Raw genomic sequence first — 10,147 nt, forward strand, 5'->3', positions numbered from 1 at the left:
AAAGTGTACAATTAACTGACATTAAGTACATATACAACACTGTGCTACCAGCACCATGATCCATTTCCAGTCATCCCAAACTCTGTGCCCAGTGAACAATAACTTTTCATTCTCCTCTTCTCTCAGTCCCTGGTACTGTGTATCTACTGTCTGTCTCTATGAATATGCCAATTTTAGGTCCTTTGTATTGAAATCCTGCAATGTTTCTATCTGGCTTATTTCACTCCCTATGTTGTCAGAATTCATCCTGACTTATTTTTATAACCTGTATGTCTTCTTAGTTCTCTACAACAAAGCTTAACATTTATTTTATCAAGTTCCCATTTGCAAAATAAAGCTCTTCTTTTTGTTTCATGACCCCCTTTTCTTTTGAAAACTGACTGTACCTATCATGAAAGTAGGGATTCTAGAATTGTTTCTTTTATTTGGCTTTTACTAGAAGGTGAATACAGTTTTGTGGGCTGATTATTCACCCTGTGATTCATGTGCAGCATGTCACTGAAATCTGTGCTCTCATCTTGTTCCACTACCAGCTACAGCAAGTAGATTCTCCCAAAACATTTTAGGGATCTTTCAGAATTTTGCCAAGAACTCTCTTTCTAGGTCTTTCTAGAAGTAATCTCAGTAAACTGAGGGCCTCAGAAATAGGGAAGAATAAAAGCACCTGTTGCAAGTAGTAATTGCTTGTTCTTTATCTGCCAGGCAACTTCCTCCTTAGCCTTCTGTCATTAACATGGCTGTTGTTTTTTCTCAAATAATGAGTGAAGAAAGTAGACACTAGGGTTGTGGAAAAGTTTCAAAGACAGGAGAGTAAAGACAGGAGAGTCTTTCAATCACCTTTACCAGTATTTTGTTTCATAGGCAGGTGCCTTACATCTGACAGGGCAGCAACACATGAATCTCTGCCAAGGGGGGAAAAAACTCAATCTGATAGATATGGTTGAACAGAGCGATATCATGGCTTTTGATTACATTTGAGTTCAGGTTGTGTATCACTTTGTTAAAGTTGTGGAGAAGGTAAGGGTATCTTCCAGGAAAGTAAATAGTACAGCCAAAGTACTAGATCAAAAGAAATTGTTTCCACCAACAGCAGTGAATTTCTTTTTCATTGTTTGAAAGTCACACTAGCTTATAAACTGCTTGAAATTTAGGCTTGTGCTCAGCTACTGCCTATCTACCAGTTGAATGATATCAACGTGCAATCAATCAAAAAGTTATTTTTGTTCATAATAGTCTCATTAATATAATACAGTTGTACACCCATGATTTGAAAAATTCAGAAACTTCTAGTTCCATTTTTTTCTTTAAAAAAATTGCTTATTGGTACTTATTAATGAAGGATGTTTTAATAAATAGTATTGTTTCTTTCCTTTTGTGTATGACAAACTCCTTGTATTCAGCAAGGATAGAGATTATGTGTTTTTACTGGATTTGCAATTTAATAGGCTAAGCGTGGCTTCATTTCCAAGTTCAAAGTTACTTTAGCAAAATGGGAAACATAGAAAACATTGTGTGTGCCTTTTGTAGGCAGATATAATAGAAAGTACTTTTGCAGAAACATTAGCCTTGCACATTCATTTTGCCTTTACCCTGATATAACATTCCCTCACCCATCATCAAACATTTAGAAAATTATGTTTAAAAAATTATTCACACCACAGAATCAAGGAATAAAGAGATGATTATAAGAATGGAATTTTAACTCCTCTGTCTTCCATTTAGGAACTCAGTTAATCCATATTGCAGCTGTATTTTCCAGCATGGAACTTCCCAACAGATATTAAAAAGAAAAATTTTCTTCTACTTCTATTTCTTTATTCTGTCTCTTATACCTTGAAGACTAAGATAATTTGATTTAATTTAGTCAAGCCAATATTTGAAAGAAATTTTGTTAAGCCCTGCTTTCTATTTGAAAATGAGTAATCAAAATTCCTTTTTGCAAAAAGTTTATAATTTCTCAAGGGTAAAGGGCAGGTGTGAAATGAGGTGAATAGACACATATGGTTTAAGACAGTGCAAAGGAAATAAATGCTAAGGAATGGTCTCAAGTGCTCTGAGGGTTTGAGTGGGGGAAGAGATCAAGTTCCCTTGGAAGGATAAGGGAAAAACAGATGGATGCATTTGAGATGAATCGTGATTCTCAAAGTTAAGTGTCCATCAGGATTACATGGAGGACTTGTTAAAACACGCATTGCTGGGCCCCACTCTTAACATTTTTGATTCAACAGGTCTGGGGTGGGGCATGAAATTTTGTATTTCTAACAAGTTCCCAGGTGACGCTCACCCTACTGCTTATTCAGACAGGGTGCTTGAAGAACCATTGCTCTAGAGAGATTGAAAAAGAGAAGAGGGTGTTTAACACAGAAAAAGAGAAGGGGCAGATTTGAAAGGCAAGAAACTGAAGGGCACTTTAAATAACAATAATGATACCTAACTTTTTTGAGTTATGCCAGTTTGGCCAGTGAGGAGATTAAGTTTCAGAGAGCTTAAAGAACCTGCTTAAAGTCACAAACCTAGTAAGTGGCAGAGTCAGGATTTGAACCTCTGGAGTCTGCATCCTAGAACTTTATGTCTAACTGTTATAATTAAGAGTAGAAAGTAGTACATCTTGACTGACATAGGCATTTTTTTAGGCAACAATGAGTGTTAAGGCTTAGCATGCAGGTCACGGTTGTATTTCAGGGGGCTTAAGTGCCAGGGTAAGGAATTTTGTATTTGGTACTTAGCATGTTAATAGAGATATATTAAATGTTTTTGATGCAGATTAATTGAGTGGCAATGTACATAATCAAGAGATGCAAAAGGAGAGAAGCCTGGTTAGAAGCCTTTTATAATAGCCCAAGTCAAAGAAAAGGAGGCCGGCCAGGGCAGTGGCAGTTGGAACGGGGTGGAGGCGTTGGGAGAAGAGCTCTTCTTCAGGTTTGCTCTCCTGGTGATTCTTTGTCCTTCTACCAACGGTGATTCCATGGTTTGAAAGACTTGGTTTATGAAGCAAACTGCTTTTAACTAAACAAAGAGAAGTGGGCTCCATCTGAGATCATTATTCTTCCCTCTGTAACACATCCAGATTGTAACTAACAGTTCATAATCATCAAGGGCTCAAGATCCCAGCACTGTCCTGGTTGTGACAACACCAAACTTGAATAAATGAGCAGATATTTAAAAATTATTTACTGCTTTCGGTTGCAGGCCTTTGTCCTGGTGCCCATATCCAAAGTCAAGCACATGATGAACATTTAAAATTTAAGTCTGATCTGTGTTCATGTTTCAGAAATTCTTCTGATGCCATCAAAAGCCAGAGGAATGTTGTAATAATCCTGAGATAATAAATTACCATACTGATGTAAAATAATTCCAACCCAAACAAAGAAATCCAGGTGGTTTTATGGATAAATACATAATTTGCACTAGGTATTTTAAAAATTGAATGTATCTTTCCTGTCTTTATGGTTCTAATGAGACTGACTGGATTTTGCTGCCTGGTAATGTACGTGGGGGCCCACACATAGGAGTCAAAGAACACTCTTGCTGTCAGAACTGGAGTTTTGAAGGCAGGTGGAGAGCCCTGACCAAGACAGGAAGTTTGGGGAACGGCCCCACGTGGAAGGCTTGGTGCTAAAGGTGACGCGGATCAGGACAGGCATGTTGGGATGTCTTTTAACTCAGGACCCTAAGGCAGGATATCATTACTTATCAGCCTTTATGAGAACAAGAAGTACTGAAACTTTTTGGAGTCCAGAAAAACCTAATTAGGTTTTCTTTCCAATGTGAAATATTTTAACCTGATAAACTTTTAGAATGACATTTTCAGATAAAGTGTAACTTTTCTAATGGTGATCTAAACATTCCACTTAAGCTTTCTGTCACTGCTTATATCCTCACATCTCATGGGGGGAACAATAAGAAAGAGTATGGTTTCTTTTAGACATAACAGCGGGAGCCCACAGGTATGTGGTCATGAAATAGTAAGCTGCTGGCCCCAGTAGGTATAGCTGGAGAACGCACTCAATAAGGAGAACCATTTCTGCACAGCAGGGTCTAGTTTCTCCCCGACAGCAGTGTCCAGCCTGAAAGTCAGTCCTGTTCACACTCTCAAAAGCCAGGGTGCCTGGGAGGGGAGTCATTCACAGAAGCAGGCCCTGTTTTACAGAGGGCCTGGGGAAGGAGAGTGCCTGCCTCTCAGTTCTAGTGTCTGTCCCGGGGAAAGTATGAGCTAGAGCTGTAAATACAATTCATTCTGTGTATTTGGAAACCCAATTTTGAGCACTTATCGTCAAAGATGCTGAATATACACTGCAAATGAGCAGCTCAACCTCACTAAAGGGAATAGCAGCTCTGACATATACTAAGGTAGGAAGTGAAACAGCACAAAAACAGGGAAATAGCAGCAGATAACATGTAACCAAGATGATGAAAAAAGAGGACACAAGAAAGACCATAGCTGCTATATTATTCTTAGCCACACATAGCTAAATGCAGCAGGTCTAAAATTATTTTTAGCCACACATAGCTAAACGAGTCACCATTCCCTAATGAGGGAAAATTAGAAACAGTGCGGAAAGGGAGTCATTCCAAGCTGTGTATCACTTACAGTGAATATATGTATGTATGCATGTATTTGCTTAAGTTAGCTGTTAAGGAAGCTCTATTTAGTTTATTTCTCAGTGGGGTTGAGTCATCAACAATTAAATCATCACTTTCTTTGTAGAGTCCATGAATCTTTCGGGTATCGCTAACCAGAACCAGGTGGATCCAAGAGGCAGTTGCAGCCAAGCCCCTGGTACCCAGCACAGAGAGATGAGGGAGCATCCCTGCGTGCCTTAAGCTGCAGGAGCATCCAACCAGGGTCGGTGTGGCCCTGGCATCTGGTGGAGCACAAGCTGGGACAAAAGGGAGATTTAGGAATGAACCTTTAGTTCAAGGTTAACCAGAGAGTGTCGTTGGGTAATGCAGGCTGTTGTATCTTGTACTTAAAAGGGTTTCCTGTGTGGTTACCTGACATAAATGGCTTGCATGAAACAACATGCAGCATTCTGCAGATACTGCGCAATTACCGTATACCATCACCATGCAGTCAAAAGGCAAAGAGAAAATACAGGGAGAAGCTTTTAACAGCAATTTGTAGCAAAGATGTTTGGAATAAGAACACATTGCTTGTTACCACTGGCTCTTATGTTAATCATCTAATTGCAAATTGGCTTTCATTAATGGCTGGATACAAGAAATAAAATCTATTTTCCCAGCCCTGTTATCTTGCTACTTATATTTGTAGAGTAAATGCCTGTGCATAAAGATTTTTCTTTCCACAAGTATTTAATGGCCCCATTTTTGGAGACAGAGAAACAAGACCAGTGAACCATGGGGCTGTATTCTGAACCCATAGCTCATAGATGGATTATAATATAAAAATGGAAGTGTTCTGAAAAGCAACGTATAGATTGTTATTCACAGAACAGCCTGCAATCAAGTCTGAAATTTGTATTTGAACTTTGCTCTCCTCTTACCATAGTCCATCCTGGCATGGTGACCCTCTGTTCTTAAAGAGAGTCAGGCTTAAAGCCACATGTACTTGCTGCATTCTAAAGGTGACTGTCACCTTCCATTAATGAAAAAGAACACTAACCACCCATTGCTTGTTGCACTTGTTAGTGTACAAAACCAAGAGCATAGTCTGCATGGTCATCCCTGCCCCCTAGGCATGTACCATTCCAGATGCTCCCATGGGACATATAGTATCAACACGTGAATAAGTAGCCCTTAAGTGAACCAGTCTGGACTGAGCTAGTAACTGAAGCGTCCTACCAAAGGAAAGGGGCAGCGCCAAGCAGGTCTGGGCAGCTTCTCCTCCACTCCCACCTCCTCCTCCTTTTAAAACTTCTCTCTAGTACAAAGTCTGTTCATTATAGAAAATCATGTAGCGAGGAAAAAGTGTACAGAAGAAAACAAAAATGATCCTTTCCCCTATGCAGAAATAATCGATACAAGTACTCCATGATTTTTTTATCCATTCTTTTTCAAGATTTATTTCTATTTTTTGATTCCTCTGGATATATTTATTTCATTATCTAAAATGAATCTATATTGTCATCCGTCAGAAAATGTTCCAAGCCTAAAGTGTGAATGCTACTAATTTGATAGACCTTTGATAGTATGTATTTCATGAAATGTGTTGATCTTATTACATTCTCTAAATATATATAAAAAAGATGTTCCAAGCCTATAAGGACTAGTGTTTAAACAGCCAAATTTTAGGTCAGTATAGCATTTAGATTACAGATGTTCCTTTTATGAGCTACTGAAAAGGAAAATGCAGAACTGCCTAGTCCATTTGTGGCATAATATAGCACCAACATGTATCACTGATTTTTACTTATTTCAAAGCAAGTTGAAATACCATGTTCATCTCCACTTGGAATTTATTCCCATAATTTTCTTTTTCATAGCTCTGGGTTATGCATTTTAACTCATTGTCTTAGTGACTTTACCTTCAAGTACACCGAATTCAAAATTTACCATTTATGAAAAATAAATGTGTCTTCTAAAATGTAACCTTAAGGAAATAAATAGAACACACCCATGTAATGAATAAGCAGGATAAAAGGAAAAGCTGTGAATGCGGCTTGAGTTTTAAATCTTAACTCCTTAGTTAAAGCCCTCTTTACTCTCTGAATCACAGAAAAAGGACTTTCTGTTGTTGTTGTTTTAAAATCACAGCTAAACATAGCACCAACTAAATAGTTTAATTTCTAGCAACTAAAGAAGTCCAGGTTCTCTGAAGCAAAGGATTTCCTTTTTCCTCTTTGTAACAGGCTGAACTTGCCATCCTGCATTTCAGAGGCTTTCTAAAAATGAACCTGCTGAAGAAAGTGATAAACCTCTTTGGTTCCAACTGAAAATTTAACAACCGAAATCAAAGTGATGAAGGTAGAGAATAGATTTTTGTGGATAAATTCAAGGAGGATGAATGAATTAATTCAATTTTTGATCTGCGTACTTTTTCCAACATCAGCTTCCCAAGTCTACTGAGCAAAGTTTCATTGCCATAAAGAAAGGGTGACCAGTAGTAGAGAAAAGGGGGAACATTGTGACCACTTCCTCAAATTAATCCCTAATGCCAAGGCTAAGCCCTGGCTCCTATGTAACGGTTAAAGGAGTTTTGCCAGAAAGGGGCCTGGCAGCTTCAGGAGACAGTGGCCTCCGCTCAGAGTTCTGCACTCTGAGTAGGGAGTGCTGTACCCTTAGAGGGCATTGGCGGTGGCCACTGCTTTTTGGTGTCCGCAGTGGGGGTGAATATCACCCTAGATCTAAGACAGGAGGCGAGGAGCACCAGCCAGAGGCCATCCCGAAGACTGGCTTGTGGAACGCGAGAAGCAGTTCTGGAGAAGTTTCATACTTCTTAAAGGGAACTGAGGCTGATGAGGACAGAGGCAGAAAATACTTACTTTGTGATAATTGTTTTGACAACATAGTTATTTTCTGGCTACTGGAACCTAGGAGACGTGAATTTTCCTTCAGCTTAGAGTTTGTGCTAGAATAAAGCTGAGCCAAGATGGATGGAAAAAGCATCTGAGGCATGGAAATAGGATTATATATGCATTTGCATATGAGACGCTGTCACATAATTTTTATTCAAGTGAATTGATTGTATCTTATTGATCTGCATGGTCCAGGTCCAGCTGGGTGTTGGATAGGAAGTGTATCAGCATATCTATCAGTTGCTAAAATATGATTTATTAAAACTTTATGGTATGAGGCACGCCACTATGTATAAAATAGATACACCCCAAGGACCTACTGTATAGCACAGGGAACTATATTCAATATCTTATAATAATATATAATGGAAAGGAAACTGAATATACATATATATATAACTGAATATGTGTGTGTGTGTGTGTGTGTATAAAACTGAATCACTTTGCTGTATACCTGAAACTAATATAACATTGTAAATCAACTATACCTCAATTTAAAAAACTCCATTAAATATACCACGGAACATATACATTAGAGGGATGGAAATAAGTTATGTGTGGCAAATTCCTTTCCATCGAATGTGTCTATAATTCTACGTGATGCAGTTGTCTTAATCATGGACTAAATGACTACCAGTAATTGTTAAGGATGTTAAAGGTGTGGCCTCTTATAAAGGAAGAAAGGAAGTATGTCTTTACAGGCTTCCCTTGTAAACACTGTCTAGTGCTGGGTCCCCATAAACAAGAGCTTAGTGTGGGGATTTAGAACCCAGGAAGCTGGTAGAAGTCAAGATAGTTCTGTAGTTTGGGAAATATAGCTTATCAGGAGAATATGCTCGATGTAAACCCCTGAGGCCATGGGCCTTATTAGTTTTGTTCAGTACTGCAGCCCCAGCACCTAGAATGGTGATGCTTATTAAATATTTGTTGAATGAATGAATAAATGGACATGCAATGAGGGTATCTTATACAACTTAGGGGGGCAGCCAGCTTCAAGCAAACTGGATGAGCACAGCTCAGCTTCAAATGAAATTAGAAGTTGTCAACCTAAAAAAGGACTAGGCAGTCTTTCCCAGGAGGCAAGGATGATGATTTTGGTCCAGAGGTAGTTAAAGAGATATGTTTAAATCAGGGCCACTGAGAAAATTTTGTAACTTAGCTGGACTCTTTATCAGCTATTTATGTCCCCTGCTACCTCCCCTCTGCCTTTAGTCAAGAGAGTTTTTTAGCGTATCTATTATGAGAAGTGTACAGGCTGCGTAGTTATATTAGTTATCTGTTGCTGAGTTACAAAGTTACCCTGAAATGTAGCAACTTATTTTGGAATCCAGATGCAGCTTAAGTGGGTGGTTCTGGCTCAGATCTTTCGTGAGGATGCTGCCAAGCATTTGGCTGGGGCTTCAGTCATGTCAAGGCCCAACTGGGGTTGGTGAGTCTGCTTCTAAGCTCACTCGGGTGGTGGTTGGTGGACTTCATCTCTTCACTGGCTGTTGATAGACCAGCAGGTTCTGGTCATGTGAACTTCTCTTTAAGGATGCTTAAACATAGGACACTGCTCTCCCCCAGGGTAGGTGATGAGAGAGACAAACAGAGAGAGAAGGGGGGGTGCGGAGAGAGAGAGAGAGAGAGAGAGGAAGAGAAATGAGACTGAAACTAAAAAAGGCAGCCACAATCTTTTATAACCTAATCCCAGAAGTGACATCCTATGATCCCTGCCATATTCTATGGCTCATACCAACCAACTTGTGAACAGTGTGGGAGAGAACTATGCCAGTGAGTGAGTACCAGTTGGCAGGGATCCTTGGGGCCATTGGAGAGGCTGCTTATGGTAATAGCTCTAGGCACAGCTCCATAGAGTGTGGCTCCACAGGGGAAAGAGTGGCCTAATCTTAACCCTCAAGGAGTGTATAGGCTATTCTGGACTATAGAAATGTTTGAATAAATTTTTCAAAGTAAACTGTATGCAAGTTCAAAATAAAATCCAAAGATCTTTACGTAGATTTCCACCACAGTGTTTGAAATGGAATGCTTCTACAACTAATTTGGGGGCCAAGGTCAGAAATGTATTCCAGGCTGGCATCTCTGGATCAGTCTTGTCTGTGCAAACTGTCAGAAGGGACAGAAAAGACTCACCTTTTCAATTCAGCTTCTATTGGTTCATTTTTGGGGCAGAAGTGAATTAAAGTGAATCCTTTAATTCACTCAACCCCCCATTTTCTGGGTTACACAAACTCTTTTTGACATTAGGATTATCTTCACAGTAAGGGGCTTCCTCAGACCTCTAGCACAGCCTCTAAAAAAGGTATATTTCCGTCTGGAGAGCATTACATCCACTACAGTCTCACTGCTTATGCAATGATTAAAAAGACATCTGACAAACGAGGACACGCACCTGTGTCCTAGGAGAGAGTCTGGGCTTCTCCATAGGCTGAGCTCCACACACTGTCCCCTGTGTGGAGTGTTTCTGTCTTCTCAGCCCTTGGTGAGGCTTCTCCTGTGACTAAATGTCCACAAGGGGGAAAGATCAGCAAAATAAGAGTCCCAGAATGTCCTGTTGAGATCCACCGCCAACCTGGCTACCCAACAAGGAGTTAAAGCTGTTCCTTTGCACCCAGTGAAGCAACACGGAGCAAGGGAGGATCTAATTGCTTCTCCAGAGCCAGCAGGGGATC

The 10,147-nt window shown here is 39.7% G+C and overlaps 1 long non-coding RNA gene across 1 annotated transcript in view; it reads left to right on the plus strand.

Annotated features, from left to right (window-relative positions):
- LOC140694095 (uncharacterized) overlaps positions 1-4,927 on the plus strand; it is a 49,002-nt gene extending 44,075 nt beyond the window's left edge. Inside the window, exon 3 of the long non-coding RNA XR_012069849.1 lies at positions 4,709-4,927. This is a non-coding gene — a long non-coding RNA (uncharacterized lncRNA). The remainder of the gene's footprint in view (positions 1-4,708) is intronic.
- The last annotated feature ends 5,220 nt before the right edge of the window (positions 4,928-10,147 follow it).

The sequence above is a fragment of the Vicugna pacos genome, chromosome 3 (assembly GCF_048564905.1).
Source record: "Vicugna pacos chromosome 3, VicPac4, whole genome shotgun sequence".
Classification (NCBI taxonomy): domain Eukaryota; kingdom Metazoa; phylum Chordata; class Mammalia; order Artiodactyla; family Camelidae; genus Vicugna; species Vicugna pacos.